Below are 23,854 nucleotides of genomic sequence, written 5' to 3'. Positions count from 1 at the left end.
AGCATTTCCCTGTGACCTTCTCACCCTATCAATTAGCTGTGGAGTTTTTTCTACATTATGTCCTTACAGAAATTTTTCTTAGGCTTCTGTAGCTTAAACACGGCCATTCCAATGCTCGCACTGGGAAAGTTTACATTTGGCTGCAGTGCAGCTGCGCTGTGGAAGCAGTATACGAGCTACCTAGCACAAGTGCCTAACCCTGTAAACCACTGCTTAACCTGGCAGCACAGAGCACTCGGGAAACTTAACACATTACTGAGCTGTAAAGGTGACTTCAAATTTCCATTAACTCCTGGCTTTAACCAGGCAAATTATGCAGTTAGCTACTACCACTCCCAAAATTAAGGTATTTCTACTTTTCATCATATTGAAACACAACAGATGAGTTTAAACATATAACCCGATAGGGTTTTTTTCTGGTGTTGAGAAAAAACCCTTGCATTTGGAAGCTGTGTTTCCCCTTAAAAAAACCCAACCAGCCAACCAACAACAAACAACCCAGCCCAGAGTTTAAATTCACTCAGCAAAAAAACCCAATATGCAACCTGGAAAATGGTATAAACAAACCACTTAAAGTGTGCTTCGAAGATGGTTATTGCATTAGCATAGGCAGGGCATTCAGTTGAAAATTGCCTCTAGAGAGAATAAAAGTAGTAAAAAACCCAAACCTAATTTGAAATTTATTTGCTTACTAAAGCCTATAGGAATGATGAACTCTGAAACACTTCAAGAAATAATGCAAGAGGATACTGAAAATTTGCCCTGTGAACTGGGAATTTGGACAACCTTTTTCTGATTCAAATGTTTGCATATATATACATATGCACACATATTTAGGTAGATAGGTCAATCACATTTAAGTAAGAAAACTGGCATTGCATGCCACTGCTGGTTCTTACTGGCACTACTTTCCATCAGGAACCAGTGGAGATACAGCTTAGCTCCTGTCCTGGAGTTGTCAAGCAAGCATGGATGCAGGATTGGCAGATAGCCTTGATACACTTGCCATAGCGTACTGTCTCTTCCATCAGTTCTGTTCATTTTTCAGGGTGCAATCATTGTAATTGCTCATTCTGCAATTAGAAATTTCAGTGTGAATAAGCCACGCTGAGTTTGAAGAATGACCATTCACATTGGTTTCCTGCTTTATTTTACTGTTTGAAACGTGGCAGCAACTCAAAGTCTAAACCTGGTATGGGGCCTCCTCATCCTAACTGAGGTAGATCCTCTTGTGAAAAGACAGCCTGAACCTCCAAGAACTTGCAGTCTTTCAGAGGGATTTGCAGAGACAAAAGCCAGGTAAGTGCTTTGCTCTTCCTAAATACTGTCCATAAATAAGCACAAGACAGGGAAAAGAAGTGCTACTGTGGAGCATGTTATTTTATAGGTGGAAAACTGAGGCAGAAGAGTATTTTAAAAGTACCTCTTAAAGTATTTTAATAACTTTGAAAATCTGAGCCTAAGTGAACTGGCCAAAGTTACACAGGAAGGCTTTGACTGAATGGGAAAATTAATGCATGTCTCCAAGACCCATGTCAGGCTCATAGCAGTCCTCCTTTTCCCAGCCAGTTTGCACATTAAAAATATTCAGAAAAGCCTCCGATTGCAGGAAGTCTAAGTTTCAGATGGGCAGTTCTTGTGACTCTGAAAAGACATACTAAGTCTAGGGGAGTCATTCCCCAGGAAAGAGAGAGTTAACTCCATACACACAGAGTAAAGATAGAATATATATCAAGGTTTTCACACTTTTTTCCATTCTGTAGTTTGCTCCATACTTTAAAAATGTATTTAAACCGAGTGACCATGTATGCAAAGGAAAACTTTACAAGCAGATAAGTCTTCTGGAGCTGAATGTCTGCCAAGACAAAACTGTGTGGTTTATTTTAAAAGGAGGAGTGGTTATCACTCAGAACACACCATTTCTGTTTAAGCAGTGGAGGCAAAAATTAATGCTTACAATTTTTACTTGCCATTAAAATAGAACTTTCGAGAAATAAAATCTCATTTCTTAGCCTATACTGAAACAAAAAAATTATAGCAATTTATATAGAGGAAAGTTTTGATTCAAAAGGAAGGATATTTTGAAAAACTGTTTCATGGAGAAATGAAACTCTGATACAAGGAGCTCTTACATGCAGGTGTTGTATATTATAATCTATATTACAGTACTGTACTATCCACATGAGACCAGGTACAAAGAAAAACTTCTGGGCTTTATTCAAGTTTGTGGGCTTGATTCTAATTTTATTTACAGCAAGTCTTACCTCCATAGACATGAGTACCTCCACTGGCTTCAGTGAACTCTCAGACTTTATATTGGCATAAGTAAGAGGTATTGAGACTCTCACTCATTTCCGTGTTAGCTCTCAGGTGTGAGTGTGCAAGGGCAAAAGCTCAGAAATTTGTTTTATGTTTATCATTATCAAGAAAGAGTCACAAGAACCGAAGACCTCATATTTCTTACGATTTATCTCAACACACCTTGTCAAGACCAACATGAACTTCTCAGTCTTTTTATAAAAGTAGAAGCAGGTTTTGCTCTGGGGGTAAAAATGGATCAATTCAACAGAAATCAGAGAACTACAGAAGACTGAAACTCATGCAAAACAGAATCACATCAAATCCATATCAACTGCTTTGAACAACAACAACAAAAGCACATTTGTATAGCTTCTCCTTTTCTAAGTACTGTTCATTACCGTTATCGTATGGGTCTTAATCTATGGCAGCTGGGGGAGATCTTAGTTACTCAAAGAATTTGCTTTAGTCCATATAATGAGGAAACTTAACTTCATGCCTTTCTTCTTTATATGTATAAAAAATTAAACTATTTGCATCACTCCCTCACTTGTCAGTAAACAAAACTGAAAATCTTTCTGGAACACAAGCTAGTGCACAAGGGGGGGGGGGGGGAGAGAGGGTTAGCCACTAGGTGGCAATAGAAACCCCTCAAATAAACTACTGTTACAGACAGTATTTATGCTATTCAATAGCTATCAATTTGAACTAAGAAAGTGTTGAATCAAAAGGAAGCAAGTCAAATTTCTTATTGGTCATTAAAGCCCCTAAATTTTCTGTACAATTTTCTGTAAGATTAATAGGAAACAACTGATTTAGCATTGCATTAAGTTAATTTCTCTTACTTATCTTCATATTTTCTCCCAAGGTCATTATTTAACATGCCATGCAATTGAGAAATTATTTTCAATTATTATTTCAGCATTATTGGAATGTATGGTGATAATTTCTGTTGTGCTTAATAAATTTAGCACTCTGCCATCACTACAGAAGTCAGATGGCTGAAATGATTACTTTTCTAAGTTTGCAAAGCATTAACACACAAACTACTACTGACTTACCTTCTGATTGCATTAAGCCTTTTGTTCTCAAGTTCTAAAATCTTGGTGACTCTTACAGGGGACTTAAGAAGAAAGTTAGTCTTCAGATTAGATCTTAAGTTACAGATCCAAAAATATCTTAAATTAAGAGATCATTGCTTCAAATTTAGCATAAGTGTTTTTGTGTTGCAAAGTCCCTTGTCTGTATATGTGCAACTCACCACTATGCTATAAATTTCACACTGCTTATTTTCACACCTTGTGAGTTAGCAAAAGTAAAAATCACAACCTAATGTACATACTCATTATAACAGAGTTAAGATTGTAGAGTTCAGATTGCATAAAGATATGATTGTATAAATTTGGTGTTTCCATTTCAGACCCTAGATTTTTCAACTTCAACATCTCTTTTATATTGGTCTTATATATAATTTCCAGGGTTTGTTTTTGTTTGGGCACCAAAACCTCCTGCAATGAGCTCGTCCTTGCCGTTATCATCATGGTTCAACTACTGAACATTGAGACTTTTACCCCAAAATGCGAGGACTGCACAGGCAGGACCAAGTACTGCTTTTGGTTTGGTAGTCACAACCGGTGCGCCTGATTTAGCCTATTTTTTTTTTCCTCCCTGTTTCAAGAGGTGGGGTTTTTCTGCATATGTAGTACCACAGGACAGTCCAGGAAGAAAAGAAATTCAGAGGAGGCTGGTCTGATTTCTCCCCCTCCACAATACCTTCCCCAACTCTCACTCATTCCCTCTGCTCTGTCTCCCTCCACTTCACAGCAATGAGATCTTGGGGTTATGTTACCAGGTTAACGTCCCCGGATGCCAGCTTTTCTCCAGGGGATTGCCAGACAGGGAAGGGAAAGAGTAATAAAACTAAAACTGAACTTGAATGAAATTCTAAAGGAAACTGTTCTTTAGGTACTCCACTGCTGTAGGGTTTTCTTAAATAAATCTTAACAGAGAGAGAAAATTATCACCAATAATAAATGTACAGTGGAAAAACTCAGATAGCCTGCCAGGAGACATCCTCGTAATTTGTTAGAGAACAAATCCATCAGAATACAAATCCAAACGCCCCAGTGTCAGAAAATGGCGTGACAAATTCAGACACCAATTGTGCCAAAATTTCACACATTAGTTTCATCTCTAAAATGGGGCAAAGAAGAATAAATTATCAACTTTTGAAAAAATTGATTCCAAATCTGGATTTTGAAAGCTCAGCCTGTTTTCTGTTTACAATGTCATGTACTTGCCATAGAAATATATCTTTTTCATTAACTTTTTTGCCTACAGCTTTGAAATACTGAGAAGCAATATTAAACTCTTAATAAAATAGAAATATATTCACAGGCATATACATGAACACTGACTGACATCTGCAGACTTCCCCTCAAAAATGTGACTAAAAATACATTTGGAGAAAATCTGGTTTAAAATTTGAAACCATTATTTTCCTGTCTGCAAGTGGTACAGAGTCACACTTTTCATTCTTTACCAGAACAATTAATTTTAGTGAGGATCTGGAGGTGACATAGTTGCATAAGTCATGAATCTACTTTACTTAAATTAAAAATAAAATAAAATAAAATAAAAGGATGCAGTAAACACAGGTATACCATTTTAAACCCAAATATTTTAAAAAATCTGAAGTGTTCAGGGCGTAACTTGTTTTTCTTGCATTTCTTTACAGTTAGCATTAATAAACACACAATAAGAAGATATTCAAGATATTCTTCCCACCATTGCTCTTTTGTTTAGTCCCCCTGCTTGCTCAGGCCTTGTGGCTATGGAAATATACAGCATCTAACAATGCTGGTACTAACCCAGGCAAAAAATGATTCAGCAAGGTTACGATACAAGTAATGAACACAATAAGAAATAAATCAAATTTAAGAGATGTTGCTTTACTGCTAGGTTATTGGGAAAAAGAGTAGCAAAACCCCACAAGATATAAAGATACAGATGAAACCAATATTTTCCCAGATTTGCATCAATCAGTTTAAAAATACACGTAGTTGACAAGTAGACAAGCCACACAGGGAGCTCTTATAGACAAGAGCTCATTTAAGTCTTCAAGCAGGCTTGTAAATGCACTTAAAGTGTCACATATAAACTGGCTTTGCTTAGCCCATGCACCTCTCCTCTGTCTGGGAGCACACAGTAACAGGGCCTAAGGAAAGGAAGCTTTTGGTTGTTAAACTGAGGTAAGCTAACACATTATTAAAAGTCTGTTACAATTATGCCAGATTCACACAGCTCAAAATGAGAAAGAGGAGCAAGATAACGCTGACCTTTTGTACTATCATCTCTTTTCAAAATGCTTCTTTGTAGAGTCTACTGTGTCCCATTTTCTTCATTCACTGTTCTCTGCCAGAGCTCTTGGAGAAACAGGAGTAAAGGGAAATAAATTCAAGTAGTTCTTCATGTCTTATATTTAACCACTACCCCAGGAAGATCTCATTCTTCCTCAGACCTGGCAGCAGGAGACAGTGGCAGGAAACAGAGCAAGAAATAGAGAAGCAGGAGGAACAGCTGTTCTCCAGCTACCATGCAAAGATGCTCCACCTGTGTAGCAATTCAGGAATTTAAAGTGGGGAACCACCTTTCTTCTGCAGGTAGGGATGGTGACCAAGCATAGGGAGAGGTCCTGCTGAATGAGGAGTTTTTGTCACAGGAAAAGTCTAAAGTGTTTGCAGATCTAATGTGTCTTCAGCATCTGATGCTTTCAATTTTTAGCCAGGTTATGGTGTTTGCTGCTAGCCTAAAGCATGAGGAGCTTTATAATTTGTGGGAGACTTCTGTGTACGTCTCTTCTTTGAAGCAGAAAAACTAACAAAACTCTTTGCTAAAGGAAAATAGTTTGCAGTAGGTAGGGTAGAGAGGGATACTGAAATCTGAGCTCTGGCCAGCTCAATAGAGAATGAAGGGCTTTGCTCTCTTGGAAGAGCAGAGCCCCAGTCTCTAGGTTTTGACTCCTCAAGCTGAGGCAGCTTCAGAGGTGACCACCCCCCATCTCTGCTTGGAAGCAAACCTTCCTCAGAGCAGAGTCCACCTCCTCCACTGCTACAGCTCACAGCCCACCATGTTAATTAAAACTAAAGTCAAGCTGATAACCAGCCCCAGCATACACCTCTGGAGCTTGGCTGGCACCGCTCTGGATTTCACATGACCCCCTAACGTTCACTTCTCTTCCCGATGGAAAAACTCAAATTCTGAGGCCTCTCTGGTATTAAGAGGGTTTTAAAGGTTTTGGTTTCTTTCCATTAGAGTCTGATAGTTGTCACAAAGTGGAGTTGTATTCTGGAAGGAGTGGGGTACAGGTGGTTTGCACCCAACACCCACAGAGCATTTTACCTACACCAGAGGATATTTAGCTGTGGCCTTCTAACCACTCAGGCTTTTGCATCTCTTGAAGTTATTTTGGGAATAATATCCTGGCTGCTGTTAAAAGGGTTTGTTATTCTCCTCTTTATGCTCAGTATAAAACAAAATGCACTTAACATTTTATTCTGTTTATTTAACAGGTTATTAATTTATTAAATTAAAAGTGTTTTCTTACCCAGGAGCATTTCTCCAGATATCTGTCCAATCTTCTATTCTGTTCTTCAGGGCTGGCCCAAATAAAGTACATGCTTTTTCTTGAATGAAATGACCTTTAGTTCCCGCTCTTATACTCAAATACATTTCTTTTCTGCTCTGAGTTATGTGAAAAGTAATGGAACGACAGCTTCCAAAAAAATTACACAGAACTGGTTGTCAATAAAGACTATTTTCAGCTAAAGAGCTTGAGTGCATTCCTTACATTAAGTCATTCCTAACTAATACAGTTCTTTAAATAGATGAAAATAAAGGGCACAGCTGCAAGAGAGGAACAACTGAAATGTGTTGGTGGTTTTCTGTTTATGTTGGAGAGAGCAAGACATGGGAATTTTAAAAAGTTCAGGTATGACAAAAAGATTGTTTACATGTGGAGGAAAAGAGACATTTAGAAATGTTTCATGGTCGGTTTTAGGTAACTTCTTTAACCACTCATTGTGGGAGAGAAAAAAAACCCCACATATACAGCATTGTTATAATTTACTTTCTATAACACATCCATTAGGAATGGTTCCACATGATGGTAGGCTGTCTTTCCTGAAACACATTTTTAGAGAAAAATTTTCAGGGGAGAAAACATTAAAATACACCCTCCTCTAATACAGGTACTTTCCTTTGACCAGCTTTTCATAGTTCTTCTGACCGTTTTTGGTCTGATTTCCCTTCACATACCAGTTTTGCATTTTGCACCCTCACAGTCTTTGGTGCAGTCATGCTTGATTTACACCACTTAAGACCAAAAATGGCTCCTTGGGTAAATCCAGGCCACGTGGAAGCTGGTGGCAAAGCTCCCATTGACTCTGATGGTGCTAAGATTTCATTCTTCCCTGTTTAAACAAAGGCTGTCCCCAGCACCAGCTACCCCTCATACTTGGGAGAAGCTCTAGTGCCGAATCAGCGATTTCACAACTGTTTCACAACCTAAAATAGGCTGAAATATTTAAAAAGTGTAGGGAAGGAAGATAAATTATTTAAAAATATACCAAGTAAGTATGGGGTGAACTTTAGAAAGGTAACATTTATAGGCTGGCTGTATAGAAAAACATCCTGACTGTACATTAATCAATCCTGAATAGGGATATTAAACAAGGCCAACATTTTCAGACTCAGATGCCTAAAGTTTGGATCTAAATCCACAGTTAGGAACTCAGTTTTAAGACTACCTGGCTTGAAAAATGTGGTTCTAATCCGAATTTATCGGTTCATGTTTTCTTGTGGACTTCATGAACTAAGGAAAACTACTGATCTGACTGAACGCCTTATCTGGTTTCAAAATCAATGCTGCAGGAGAACTCCTGTCATTTAACAACAGAACTTTCTCAGACAGTTGAACAACCACAACCAATTCTTTGAACAACACCACACATACACCAGAACTCAGGAACATAGATGACTGCTGGGAAAATACTGCAGGGAAGATGGAATAAAGGAGAACTATATCCTCCTTAAAATTTTACTTTTAATCTTTGCTATATAAAGAAACATAGAACTTGAAAGCATTGTGGGGCTCCTCTGGGATTACGTGTCCCCATTCTTGAGAATAAATACTATTTTAGGTCTCCTTTTTAAAACATATATTAAACATATTGCCATACTACAATATATTAAAGAGATTTCCCATTTTAATAATAAAAATAACTCATATTAGTTTTAAAGTTGCAAGATGTTAACATCAGATGGGAAACAGTTTAAAAGACAAGTGCTAAAAATAACCTTTAAAATATAGTGTACATATTGATGTTTCAAAGATGAGTGAAAGTTACACTTGGCAAGGGTGTTGGATCCTTTCATACACTGGATATGTTTAGCTTTGGTATTTTCTTAACAAATGGTTAGTATTGGGCCCTATGTCCCTGGAGGAAAGACATCATCCTGCAGTGACATGTTTCTATACAAACATACTCAAACAAGGTCATCACTCACCTTCCTAAACCCTCAGCAACACAGGCCAACAACTTAATTTACAGAGAGAGAGGTTGTATGAAGTGTGGGACTAGCAGATCCCAGGGTCCAGTCAAGGTCTGCCACTGAATTAAGGGAACAGATGGAGTGGCTCAAGCTAGAAGAGAAATTTTTTTTCCTACTTCGCCCATATATTTTCACATGCATCCCTAACTCATGCTTAACCCTTTCTCATCTAGGGAGGCATGTAAACTGAAAGACATGAACACCAACTTACTTTGCCCTACTACTTCTGCACAAGACCTGATATTCCCTCTAAGCTAGTACCCAGATACACTGATGAATTCAAGCAACTCCACTGTGGTTTGAGGCTCTGACCTTCCCATTATGATTTTCAGAATAGCTTCCTATGAACAAACCTGCGGGCTCAGATTCTCTTCATCAAGTCTGTAATGGAGCAAGAAGATCCAAACTAGGTACAGTTTAGGCATGATTTTGATTCCTCCCTTTTTCTTTGTATCTGACAGGTATATGTTTGAGTTCCCAAGCTTTGTGATACTGCATGGTGGTGGCCATTGGCCACTACTTGAAAGTGGGACTATCAATCTGAATTCTTTTATGTTTACCAATTTTTCAAAATTATAGTCACTAACAAAGCAAGCCCTGAAATATGTAAACTACTCAAAACATATTTCTTATGTCCCAGTATAACTATCACAAGTGTCTCTTCTAACAAGAAAGAAATGACACTACTCAGTGATTAAAAATGCACACATTTTAAGTGTTTTATTTTTCTTAAATTGAGTTTTACTTTTCCCTTTAATACTAGATAAAACTGAAAATCAAAGTTACAATTTGTCAGTTCAATAAGGGTCAGTTATCTGGCTGGATTTGTGAGTTTTATATACTGACACTGAAAGATGGCAGACACCCAGCGATCTCAGCAGTTTTGTTAGATATAATAGGAATGAACTCAGATTTACGCTTTGGGTTTTTTACTTGATCTTGGCATCCAGTGTGTCATAGCTCCTCTGAAGAGGATGATATTCTTTGCTAAGTGAATATCAGCAATATGTAAAACCTCTTTTCGTCTTCTGCCAAAAGAGTACAACCCTTCACAGCACGAAACAGAATTCTGGAAAATTATGTCAGTAAACAGGTAAAGATATCGGCCAGTTGTTACCTTATTGCATATCTGCCCCTCCGCAGGAAAGTCTGGTGGTATAAACTTACAGTGTCTGATTGCATAGAAAAGGAAGGGTTACCCTCTCCTTCTTATATTCCCGTAACATCTGCTACTGGTCACCGATACAGACTGGGGCTTTGATCTAATCCAGTATGGCTATTCCTATGTCCTATAACTGCTTTCATAAATTAAAGCCATAGCCTTTCCCCTTGCCATTACTGTTGGTCATGCTGTTTAGCATTTTTATATAACATAGGATGCAGTTATCTTAGAAATATAATATGCTGGTGTGCATAATTGGAAATTAATTTTTGAATCTTTAGTCAGCTCAATGTGCTTTAAAAAGGGACACAATTCTTCAGTCATATCAAATTATTAATTGTCTCAAATTGCTTTGTAGAATTACTTAGTAGTGAAAATTTGTTGAGAAGTCACAACCAGGTCTATCCACTGCACATTATGAAGGATAAGTAATTTGCCTTGGCAATGGTGAGAGAAATCCATCTGAATTTTCTCAATACCGCACATTAGTAAGGAGTTATTTACCTCTCAGGAACTGTATTTCTTTGAAATGTGTTACCCACATGTAGTCCATTCTTGGACTGTACGTGCTCCCTGTGCCTGAAGCTAGCCACGAGCATGCGCACAATAAAAATGGACTCCATGTGGACAGTTACTCAATGAAGAGAGGAAAGTTATTTAGGTTGCAAAGTCAAGGAGCAAAAAATTAGGAAATGCCAAATTTACTGTTGTCTGTGCAATGGTGACCTCAGTGGAGAAAGGCATTATTTACTGTCACAGTGCACGAAGTCTAATTCCCTTTCCCAAGTAAAAGAACAACCTCTATCTTCTAGATGTCTTCTTGCCAAGTGCTGAAAATACATGCAGCTCAGACAGCGCCAGAAGTAGCATTCTGAAATTACTATTGCAAAGTCAAAGGAAATAGCTTGTATCCTGTGGGGGGAGGGGGATAAAACCCCTGGAGTAACTTTCTCTCCTTCTCTCTTTAATTTATGTTGCCTTGATTTGCATTCTGTTGTTTTTCAAATGCATACGATTCATTTTATATGCCTTTTCCTTCCTTGCATCCTGCTTGCTAGCTAGATCATCTGGTGCATTCTCATCCACCGAGAAATAGGTTCTCTGGGAGGACAAGGAACGGGCCTCCCTTTACTCAGAATAAGACTTCCACCCTGCTCTAGCAAATGAAGCCTTTTTCTAGCTAGGATACAATTTTTCCACACACGGTGTAGTTTCTTCTGCTTGGGAGTAGCAGGATTTTCTCCTCTCAATCTTTAATCCTTTTTTGTCAAAAATCTACCCAGTTTTTACTCCATTTATATCCTGATCTCCCTTTACTTAGCTGTTTCCCTGTACTGTTTGCTAGCTAAAATTTAATTAAGTCATCTTTTCTTCTCCCTTTATTCCCATGCCTGGCAGTAGCCTCTTGCAAGTCTAATGTTCTTTATGACAGCACCTACATAAAGAAGTTAAGCTGGGCTTCTCATTTACTCCCCATCCACCATGTGATAAACACAGTGTGAAAACTGAAGTCAGTGATAGTATCTGCCTTGCTACACTGGCTTCCACTTCTCTGGCAAGCTGGCTCATCTTTGTCACAAAATAGCACAGTCATGTGTATGTAATAGAGAGAAATATTAATCGGTTAGACTTCTTTTAAAGTAGAATAGTCTGAATTTTGTCACAAGGGCATCAAGAACAGATGTTCTTCATATTGAAATGGATATTTAAAGAAAGATTAAGTGGTTAAGGCAAAACTGTGATTTATCATAAAAGCATAAAAAATCTGAATTTTTGTTTTTAGTAATTTATTTTCTTGGACTTAGAAAAGGGTCCTAACAGTAGTGGGTATTTTTAGAAATGAACAATACCCTTGTAATAGGTGGGCACGATTGCCATTCTATGTAGACACAACAGTCCTAATCCTCCGTATGTGTACTGTTTGTGTAACTGGTGACACCCATAGGCATGTCAATTCACATGCACAGGTCTATGGTTTATGCTCACAGTGAAGGTAGCTGCTGTACTTGAACCAAGGATACGAGAGGAAAGCTTGAGCTCAAGACGGACTGTTAGAGCAGCCCATCTAATTACATCACTCTTATTTTGGAAGGCACTACATTTCAGTCAGCTCCTTCTGAATGGAGTACAATTTGAATTAAAGCAGCTAGTGCTTGGTTAAGATACGCCCCCCCCCCCCCCCCCCCCAAAGGTTGGCTGGTTTTGGCTTAAACACAGCAAGAGAGGGAACAAGTGCAGAAGGGACCAGTTTATTTGACAGCTTCTTCTCCTGGTCCCACTTAGAAGCTGGACCTCATTTTTTATTTGAATTTTTCTCACTTCGGCTTCCACTCACTTAAACTAATTTTGTATTTCTCTAATCTGTAAGAGATTACAAACACTGTTTTCTCTCCATGAAGAACTAGTGTCATACAATCAAGTTGCCTGCCAATCTTCTTGGGTTTTTGGAAAAATAATATAGATTGAACATTCTAAGTTTCTCATTGTGAGGTATATTCTTTGTAATATTTTTATATGCCCATTTTAATTTTTCAGTGTCTTTTTAAAAAGTGAACAATAGGACTCATTATGGTCTTCCCTTAATATTCTCTCTACACATACAAAAGCTGAGTAGCTCATTTCACCACAAAGTTGGTGTACTGGGAATGATGTTCATTTGAGTACTCATTTTGACTCCCAAATCTTTTTCTGGAACCACTGCTTTCCAATATAAACTGTCCTATTCTGGAAATATGCCTTGTTTCTAGACTTTGCTTTTAAACTGTGCACATCAGTGCATTTGTATTGTGTAAGAAAACCAGCTTGTAGAGAGATGGTTAGCAACTATGTAAAAATATCTCCCGTATGGACCTAGAGGAGGCATTTTTTTTCGCCTGCAATTTAGGGCCTTTACTTAATTATTTAACAACTATCTGACTATCAGCTTTTAATTGGGTAATAAAAGGCCTTTGCTGTCACCTTGTGAGACTGCCAGTGGATGAAATATGGCAACTCTAAGGTTAAAAAAAAAGAAGAAAGCAGAAGATCTAGAAGACCTTATGCTACTTACTGTGACTATTGCTGTTCATGGACAACTCACCAGAATGCACAGCTAAGATCAACAGACACTTGATTTTTTTAACTTGTCGTATTTCCTGAATGCTCTTGGGGATTGCCAAACAACTGAAGAAGGATCCATGTCTGGGATGATGTTGTGTGTTCTCAGCCAGTATCAGGATCTAGCTAATGAAGGGAGCAATGTTTTCCTAGTTATGTCTTTAAAGTACATTTATCGTGGAGCTTATACTCTGGCAGAAAAACCATTCCTAATCTGTTTTAAAACAAATAGATTGTGTACAGCTGTCCCTATATCCAAGGCAAAATGATGATTTAATGTTGATTAAGAGAGAAGGCCTTTGAAGTGAGCGAGGCAGGAGCCCATAGTACGTCTTTAGTGATCATTATCAGTCTTCCCTGAAGGGTGACTTGGTGCCAAAAGTGCTTTCCCCAAACTGGCTGAGGTGGATTCAGGAGCAAATGCTTTGTAAATTTAAAAAGACCTTCTCATTCACAGGCCTCTGATGTCTTATTCCTTTAGCTGTATTAATGTCTGAGAATAAGCAGATGCAGTCTTTTTCACTGGTTAACTACAAAAAGGGGCAAGGTCCACTGCTACACGGCACTGTGGGCATTATTTATTCATCACAAGAAGAGCAACTGAGCATGTATCCTGCAGTAAAATCAAAGAAAAATTGCTGGGTTTCTTTGTTTTCCTTTTTCGTATGAACAGTTGCTTTAGCAAAAGAAAAAGCATTTGGATTTAGCTTTCTATAACTAAACACTTTTGTGAATCATTATATAAAAGTATAGAAAAAACAATCAAGTTCTCTCTCTCGTTTGTCTCACAGTTACATGCCAAACACCAGTCACAATACATGTGTGCGTATGCGGACCTACACATAAACATTGTATATTATATACATATACACACACATGCTTACATTGCTGTCTGAAATGAAATGAGCAGTAAGTCATTCATATTTGCATCTGTCTATCCATCTGTCTACGATTTGGCTAAAAAAAATTCACAGTACCAGTGACAGATAAGAGCAATCCTGTGTTGTTTCACACTAACAGTTGTAAAGAATGTAATTCTTGTATAGCTGAAGGGTTGATGGCAACAGAAAGGAGGCACTAGGGAAACTGTGTCTCCTTGTTTGACAATTACAATTTACATTCCTTTAGGAAAATACCGATTTTGCCTCACAAAAAACCCCAACCCAACAAAAACATCAATAACGTTGCTGGTAAACCTCTTTTCATCTCAAGTCTGCAGTTTTACAAACCCAAAAATCCATCGTTACCTGTTTATTTCTTAGCGTTCTATAAATAGTCACTATATACACCCTCCCTGACCAATGCTTGCCATCAAAGACTTCCTAGCTACTGTTTGTAGCATCCCCATTACTAACATACTTTCTCAAATACCATAGTATTAGGCAAAAGCAAAAATACAACGATTTTAAGCATACAGTGCTCTTCTGTAAATATAACCAAGACACTTTTGTTTCCACTGCTGAGAAAGGACGCTTTGCTATTGACTTCAGGGGGAGGGTGGGGAAGGAAACTGATCCTTTGATGGAGAAGGGTTTTGTATAATTGTCTGTAATTTAAAAATTATGTAAATGTTGTACTGTGAGAGCTGCCAGATTGACAATTCTGGGAATTTAAATAGAGAGCAAGAGCGTGGGTTTCTCAACGTTGTTCTGTTATTGTGCTGCAAATCATGCCAAAGGGAGATATGTCTTAAATATACATAACCAAGTGCAGAAGAGCACTTCTAGACCCATATTGTAAAGTTTTAATTCTTCCTCAATCTCCTCCCTCCCAAATAACCAAAACCAGACAAGTTTTTGGCTGAAAATATTTTGTTTAGGGGCATTTTCATGAAAAGTTGAAATCATAAGCCATTTTTCCATAGAAAAGGAGTTTTTATATGAAATTTTCAGCTAGCCACATTAACTTCAAGCCTTTTCTTCCTATAAATATAAAAAATAATCTTGCTCTATCTTTTTTCTTTTTAATTTGGTTGATTTTTGAGCTTTAGTTCTTATTCTGTAACAAAAACCATCAAAACATGGAAAAATTTTCATGTTAATATGATTTTCATATTGCTTTTCAAAACAGCTATTCTGTTAACGTCTGACTATTTCACAGCCAGGTAAAGTGAGGCATGGATAGTACCATACAACATCAACACCTACTTTGTGTCAATCTCCTGTGAAACCCACAATTGTGAATTTGACAGCTAAAGATTTTGGTGGGAGCAGAATTGTAATGAAGGGTCAGATCATCCTCCAAACCTACTTAATCCTTGACCTTGCTAAAACTGATGAAGGTTGCAATTAATCCCAATTATAGAGTTTGGTTTTGTGCAATATGCAATATAAAATTTATTTAATGAAATTCGTCTGATAAATTATGCCTAGTTTTAGTTGCTGACTAATTAGCCAGCGTCTCTAGCAGGGTCTCATTATTAGATTTGGTAAAGGGAATTATCTGTTTTAAATATTTACCCTTCTGGTTATGGAATGACAGTCTGTAAACATGTCATTCAAAAGGTTTTTTTCCTGAATCTTTTCTCACCAAAATATCAGGACTTTTTTAACAATTCAGTGAAAATGTTGGTTTTGACATTTTCCATCACTTGCATGTTTCTGTTTTGTTCCAGAGGGCAATAAAAATGAATGACCTGCAGGTTTGGGTTTTGTTTCTTTTCAAAAAAATGTAACGCTGTGCAAACCATTCACAATTTTGGGGAAATCATTTCAAAAGATGTAAGAACCCCAGAACAACTTAGCTTTTCTGCTTTAGAGCTTGCTAGTAATTAAACAAATTTTGAAAAGGTACGAAGTTACAGTTTCGGCATCAAGGATAGGAAAGTATCTTACATAGGTCTAAGATAAAATTGGCGAAACTTAACAGAAAGACCTCAAACAAAAACATTTCAATACATAAAAATGGGAAATCTGCAAACCCTATACAGTTCTGCCAAAAGACCTGCTCCTGCAAAAGCTGCATTTGCTGTTTACTGCCTTGATCAGTTCTCTAGCAGTTGTGGGCCTACTTATCATGGTAGTATACAAAATTAGTAGATGTTTAGTGGATTGGATCCTTAGTCTCCAGACATTTTTCTAAACCTATGTTCAGACTCCCTGTGTACGCTTATGTAAAATTAATTTATTTTAGTCTATTATTTTGTCTTCATGTCTGTGGCTGAGGAGCTTCTCATTCTCAAATTTCACATTTCTTGGCTTGCTTAAAAAAAATTCTTTTGCCCAGTGTTACAATTGTTTAGTATTTCAATTCTCTAAGTAAGTTTTGGGCTAAAAATTAGTCCCTTATTAACCCTACATGGTATGCAAATTAACAATATTTATTTACAGAGTAGTTCCTCACAACAGTAAGAATAGCATAATCACACACAGTCAAAACCTGTTCATCTTATTTAAATACAGCTGAAAGAAGAAAATTTGTTCATGCTTGAACTAAGAAAGAATGGGCAATTCTCGTCTCTAAAGAAAATATTTGAACAAACTATTGCAAATGGCATGGACAGCATCTCTGTTCTTTAAGCCTTCTGTCACTGTACTGTCCACTCTGAATGTTAACCTGAGCTGATCCTGATTTTTGAAATCCAAAAAATATGTTAGTGTTTTACCATCCATGACCAGAAAAGATGCCTGTGTTCTTCTGAGATAATGTGGTTTCAAGATCCCAAGAATAGCCAACATTTGAAGGAATAAGGCTAATTAGATCAATTTATGGAAAAAATGCACTATCTATTCTTTAATAAACTATTGGCCAATATAACAAGGCTGACAACAGGTTGTCTTATAATCAGAGAATTAACTAATTCTGAATTAATTAAGAAATAACAGAGTGTGGAAAACTGTGACTTTCACCAGAGACTTCAGTTTCTTCCAGAGAAGAATGACACTGTCAGTAGCAGGCATGAATTTAAACAGCAAAAATAGACATTATTATGAATCCTAAATAATTAGAATGAATGTGGCAGCACCATCAACAAAAAACCCCAAAGCTGACATGACTGTGCTGTGCTTGCAGAACCGTGTAGCACAATCAGGAATTAAATGCCAAAGGATTGTGTGAGCCTCCTGAGAGAGGTGGAGTGTAGAATTTCACAAAAAAATGGTCCTGCTTGACCCGTTCTCTATTTAAGTCATCTTTATCTCCATTTTCTCTTTTTTCTCACTGTTGCTACTTATACCGTCCTGAGGATACACCTTTTTCACAGAACTTTAGTGGCGATTTTGCTGCTAAGTAGAAAACTGCCTAAAATATATTGAGATGCTGAGCTATTAACATCTTTCACTATATCTGTGGTATTCAGAATAATAATAAATGTGGAAACATAGTTCTGAAGTATATTGGTTACGAATCAGTTAAAGAAAATGAGCCAAAAATAACATCTGCAGCAGCAAATCTGCACTGCTTAGCATACGGTTTTAATTTAAAAATATTTACTCCTAAATTTTGAGAGCTGTGAGAGGTTTTAGATGTGTGCTTCTCATTAAAAAGATGCTGGCAGATAGTGTAGGCCAAATATTGGCTCTGGAGAAAGAAAGGTTTAGAAAAGACCTAATACTAGGCCACATTGAGCCACTGATTTTTTTTAAGCAGAAGTCTTCACTGAGTCCCGACAGAACTCACTTTAACGATTCTATGTTAATAATTGAAACTCTCACTTGACTTTTTGTCAGATAAATGTTTAAATATGGTATTAGCTGGTACCTGGACATCGTATAGTAATTAACTAGAAATAGATCCGTTTAGTTCTTTTGATAAGGTTTTAACAAAAATCAGTGGTTAAATGTGAAATATATGTCCTTTAAAGGCAGCGTTAAGTATTTGAGTTTTCAGTTACTAACACTGATGAATAAGAATGACTCAATTTGCTTGACTGTGCCCACTCTTTCTAGAGGTGGAGTTATTTCTAGAGGTCCCAAGCGTTAGAAGCAACACAGTTCACTCTGAAGTGAAGAGGAACAGAGCAGAAAGACGGCGTTGTCCACACCAGAGGTATAGGAGGGACATCATGTGTGAACGTGTAACTGCACAGCTATTTGCATCTGTTAGTCCAAACCCACAAACAGGAGTCATTGCTGTAGGTTACAAGAATCAGGTTTGAACGTGTCGCCTGTGCTGTCTCGGTGCTGTGTCAGTGATGTCTCGACAAGAATCTCTATTTACCATCTGTTGCACCTCTTTCTATATCAAAGGATTTGGACCCTTAAAATTCATGTGTGTATTTTCACAGAGGCCTCAGTCACTTCATGATGGAAATGAAAGTCACTCAGGACACTCTTCGGTCTTCCAAGAGATTCAGCTGAGCAGCTGAGCCTGAAATATCTCTTATTAGATTTTTCTTTAATTTAAATGGCTACATTAAAGCCATGTTTAATTTAAAGATTCCTTTAAAATACCTAACATTTGCATGCTGGGCTGTAGCCTGCCTGAATCACTATCCTTTTACTTTAAAATGACTTTTTAATTAAAAAAGAAAATACAAGAGAAGTAAAAACAAATTGTCTATGCTATAAAAAGATTTTTATGTGATTGGGTAAATTTAAATATTTCTGCAGTTAAACATTCCTAGATTTTGGTGATTTTCTTTTCTTTTTGTTGTATTTAATTTTTCTATAAACCATTTGGATAAAAATTATTTTTAATTTTTCCAGTGATAAAAGCTGTCCAGCAACAGAAAAGTCCACATCTGCTTCAACAGCAGACATATAAAACCTGTGTGACAAACACGATCATTAAACAATCTGATTTTCTTGTTGGGAGGGTTTAATGTTGTTGGGTGTAGTATTAAAACGTAGAATTTGATAGTGCGTCTTAAAATTTTAATGATGTGTTCATGAATATAAAACATGCTTCCACCAGTGACTTTATGACTTCTCCTCTGCATAATTAGTGGTATCTGTTTTATGAGCTTACTGTTGTTGCCTTGATCCCATGAAAATGTGAAACCACTGTAATAATTTACACCATTCCAGAGCTTTAAAGATACAAGCTGGGATTTCTTCCCCTTTTCTCCTTCCATATTCCCTTGCTTTTAATACCAAAACTGAACTTCATGAAAGCTGGGCAAGGAAAAAAGTTCGAGGACAATATTTAGTTTAAAACTTTTGTCATAACACTGTATTTGTTGCCTCATCTTAAATCTGCCTTGTTAGCTTCTGTTAGAGGATGAGACAACCTTCCTACCACAAAGCTGGTAAACTTGAGTGAATTCATTCATTGAGGAAGGTTGTTAAAAAAAGTAAATTAATCTGCATTTCTAGTCTGCAAAATAAAACATGACTGATTTCCAGCGAGAAAAATAATTATCCAGATGATAATGATTCTATGATCACAATTGGCTAACTTCTGAACTATCATTTATTGCACCACCTCTCCCCATTCTTCCTTCTCCAGACTTCGGAAAGCACTGCACCCACACAAATAAAACATTGTTTGATTCATGAGAGGGAACACGGTATTTTGCTTAGAAACCTAGACCAAATATTAGGCAAGGAGAGCAGTACAGGTTTTGTTGCTTCTTTGGTTTCACATTTGTAAATCAAGACTGGCACTGGTTAAAACAATGGTGGGTTCTTGTGGCATTTAACAGGGATGACTAATTAATCTTCCTCCACTCAGAGATAGTGAAGGTGTGAGCAATATTTGCAGACACATATTCCAAATGAACACACATGCTCCTGGATGTTACTCAAAAGCAGAAAAGATGTCGTTGCCCATGCTTTGTTCAAGGGCCATCCACTGACTGATCCTGAGTTGTTTCCCTTCAGAATTTAAACAAAATAAAAAAGAAAAGAATTGACCACCATGGAGCAAAGAAAAAGAGTTTCAACTTTCAGCCCAAAAGGTGGAGTTTCTAGGAAGTTATGTAAATGCTGCTCACACAAAAATTAAAAATGAATGCTGAAAATAGACAAAGCCTCTAGTGATGGTTTGGTAACACTATTGACTACACCACTTGAAACAAGCTGAGTTTCTTACCAATTAAACAGCATCATTTTGCTATTCATCTAGGGAGAAGACACATAGATAAAAAATGTGTTCAGTGGAAATTACCATTTCTGTGAAACTTGTGTAAAGCATAATTTTTTTTTTTTTAATTTTCTGTCAATTGAATTTCCTTTAAAGAACACTGGTTTGGTTGCTTATATCAAGGGGAGGTTATCATCTTTGTCTGAGGGTTATTAATGGAGACTCATCATTGTCGTAGGTGCTGCCATAGGAGTAGTGCTTCCTGCAACATTTTCTATTATTCTCTGCAGTCATTCCTTTCATCAAGATACGGTACATCCGGTGCCTGAAAAGAAATGTCATCCAGCCAGAAAACCTGGCCATGAAAAGAATTTGGGCACAAGCGATCTGGGTTACCAGGCTCATGAGGCAATGTAGCATGATAAGCAAATGCAGTCCAAAAAATCCATCATTTCAAAATCATATTCATTTGGATTTATTCATTCAAAAAAGCAAAAAAACCCACAGAAAACATGATGTTCCAAATTTCATTATGATTTGGGATAAAAATAACTATCAGTTTATCAGAATACCTCAAGGGACCAAAGCTTCACTGCTCACTCGGTTCTAATGCAAACAAGGATACAAGTCCTGCTTATCTCAGTTCTTCCCATTTGATAAACATCAAGCAGTCCTAGCTGAAAGATCCTTGCTTCTCACTGTCTTTCAAAGTGTCTGCCACAGAAGGTCTTATCTCACCCTGCTTTTTCTCCCTGCAGCACAGTTGGGTAGGTGGAACTCTGATTTAAATCAGCCCCTTCACTATGGGGCTAACCAGTTAAAGAGTTAAATTAATCTCAGTATTTGGCTCTCAAAAACAGTTCCAGTTTTGTACTCCCTATTTGAATTTTACTGGATTTTCTTCTGAAGAACATTTCTTTGTTGCTTACTTCAGTGGGAGGTTATCTCTTTCCTTTGAAGGTTATATTGTGATTGGCAGAGGGTCAGGAAACTTCAGTCACATTGGCCTGTTACGGAAATACTTTGAAAAATAAATGTGAAAGACAAATGCTAAGTAAAGAGACTCCTTAATCAGCAACAGCTCCATAAGACTTCAGACCCAGTGAGGTATCCACAAATGTTTTGTTTACACAGTTTATTAATATAGACATTTGGGAGCAATGGGAGATTTTCTGTTGACTTTGATAGTCAAGCTTAAGATGTATGCGAGGTTCACGCTCTGTTGGCAGGATGTTCACAAAACAACAGTCTAAAAAACAAATGTGCTATACGGCCACTGTCAAGATTGCATGTAGATTAGCAGACTTTTGTGATTAGACAGTGCTGTTGGATTCTCCTAAGCTTTGTCTCACATCCACTCAACTTGCTAAAAGTAGTACTCTATTACTGTATGCCAGCATCAACAAGATTAACACAGTACTGTTTGAAATATGTTCTCACAATACAGAAGGGCTAGGATTTCTAATATTCTAATACATTCTAAAATATTATAATTTCTAGTATTCTAATTTTACACTTCATTTTTATCTAAATATACTGAAAAGAAGTCCAAGACAGAGACTTAAGGATGAATTCAGTATGCATTATATGTTACATAATCCAAAGTATATATACTTTTGTTTCAAAGTATCTGAGGAATGGGCCTTGCACTTTGTGATGTATAGCTCCACATGCACTTATAAGTGGATAATAATACTAGAAGTGTTATGAATAATAACAAAGCTGGCTAGGAGCCTATTCTTTCTGGATAAGTCCATTTTACTCTCACTGGTAGCAAAGGGAGCTGTGTGCAATCAGCAGAAGGGCATATACTCCCCGGATTTGAAGCTTGAGCTGTCCTCATTTGATTCAGTTGACCTTAATAGCCGTGTTTGCAGGGAGCCCAGTTAGCAGCTGGTTGTAACATACTGTACCATATGTGCTGGATCTCAAATGTACAAGTAGGAGCTTAAGGACAAAGGGTCACGCTTAACTGTCATTTTATAAAAATTAATTTCCTCTAGGTATTTCAAAAGAAAAATTGTAGCAAACACATTACAATAGTGCAGCCTTTATGGGAAATGGCAATTTAAGCAGTGGCCCATGTATTTCACTTTCAGTAGGTCAGAACATTATATAGTACTTCATACATTTCAACATTCTGCTGTATCCCCACTGTCCCGTGGTGCTATAGTGCACAGTCAGTCCAACTGTCGCTACCAGAAAATCTTCCTTTGTTTGGTGTTTTGCGAAGTGCATAACCCTGGGACTGGAAGTTAAACCTTCATAAAGCACAGGTTTGGTCTCAAATTGTGATTAACTTGACAGCAAAATGAGAAAAAGACATTTCTATTTTTCCCTGGTTTCACCTGTTTACTCTTTCAACCCCAGCTCCAATTTATTTCTTGCTCAACTGTGCCAGTGCAACTGTTTATATGTCTGTGCTCTATGTCAGATCAGTGCAGTGGTATAAATGTTATAAAAAACTAAAAAAAAAAAAAAAGCAGCAGTAATTTTCCCTTTCACTGACTGTCACATTTTTTCTTGTATTTGTTAACTGCAAAAGAGTTTTGGAAAATTATTCCTTTTGGAATTATTTCCATTTCTTGTAGTTACATTTCCATTTCACACTTTTAGTTAGCACCATGACTTATTTTTCTCATTGCACTCCACACTTTGAGGATTCTAATTAGAGGAATAACACACTGGTGAAATTTCAGCACTATCTACATGCAAAGTCACCAAGGTTTGTTTCCTTTAGATGTATCTTTAAGCACAGAAGACTGAGGAAGACATCCTGACCTGCAGCTTCCATTCGGACAGCTGAGGTCTCTTGCCCTGGGCGGGTTAGAGAGGGAGATTGCTGCAGTCGACTCCAGCCTCTGGCACCTCTAAATACTCAGCAACAGGCTTAGGTTTAATCCTAAATTTAGTAGAGAAACATCCTATTCCACAGGACAGACTTTCAGCTTTTCCAGGAGTGACAAAAGGAATTTCTTTACGTCAAGCAAGATTTTATAAGTTCCAAAAGTAAAAGTTTAGTACCAGGATACAGAGAACCTATTTATGGTCGAAACCACTAATGTGCTAATTCTTACTCTGGTCCCCTTTTCCTTTCCCCCTACTGTCTCAGCAGGTCATTAAGGTTCATAAATGCACAACATCTAGCGGCAGGGGATCGCTGGAGTGCATATAGCTCCATACCCGCATGGCTTTTAACTTGGATGAGATCTGCCCTGTACACCTGTGTGGAGAACAAGGGCAAGAAATGAAACTTCTCCAAGTTCTACTAAGTTGATCCAAAATCTACTAAGTTGGTTATATCTGCAAAGACTTACACTGGCAAACTGGACTTTTCAGCACATACTCAGGCCTTTCAGAGGGCAAGGAAATTCTGGGCGAGTAAGTCAAAGATCCTGGCAATGCGTGGACGATAATGGGAAGCAAAGCTGTGGCTCCCTGCAGGAGTCATGGCACAGCACTGGGGCCCAAAACCCAAAAAGCAGCCCTGGAAAGCTTGAATGGAGTCTGGCCCTCCAGCTGAAGATTTGCCCTGTGTCTGAAGGCAAGAGACACAGGAAGAAAGCAAATAAATAAAATTTTCAGGAGAAGTATGTTATCAGTCACCTTAGAGAGTGCAACTGTCTTCTTGAGAAACTTGTACTGGGAAAAAAACCAACATAAATTAGAAATCCAGTCCTGTACAAAATTAGGAATGCAGAGGACATGTATCCCTGCCTTCTG

This window comes from Harpia harpyja, chromosome 2 (genome assembly GCF_026419915.1).
Source record: "Harpia harpyja isolate bHarHar1 chromosome 2, bHarHar1 primary haplotype, whole genome shotgun sequence".
In the NCBI taxonomy this organism is placed as follows: Eukaryota; Metazoa; Chordata; class Aves; order Accipitriformes; family Accipitridae; genus Harpia; species Harpia harpyja.
This window is presented reverse-complemented; position numbering follows the sequence as displayed.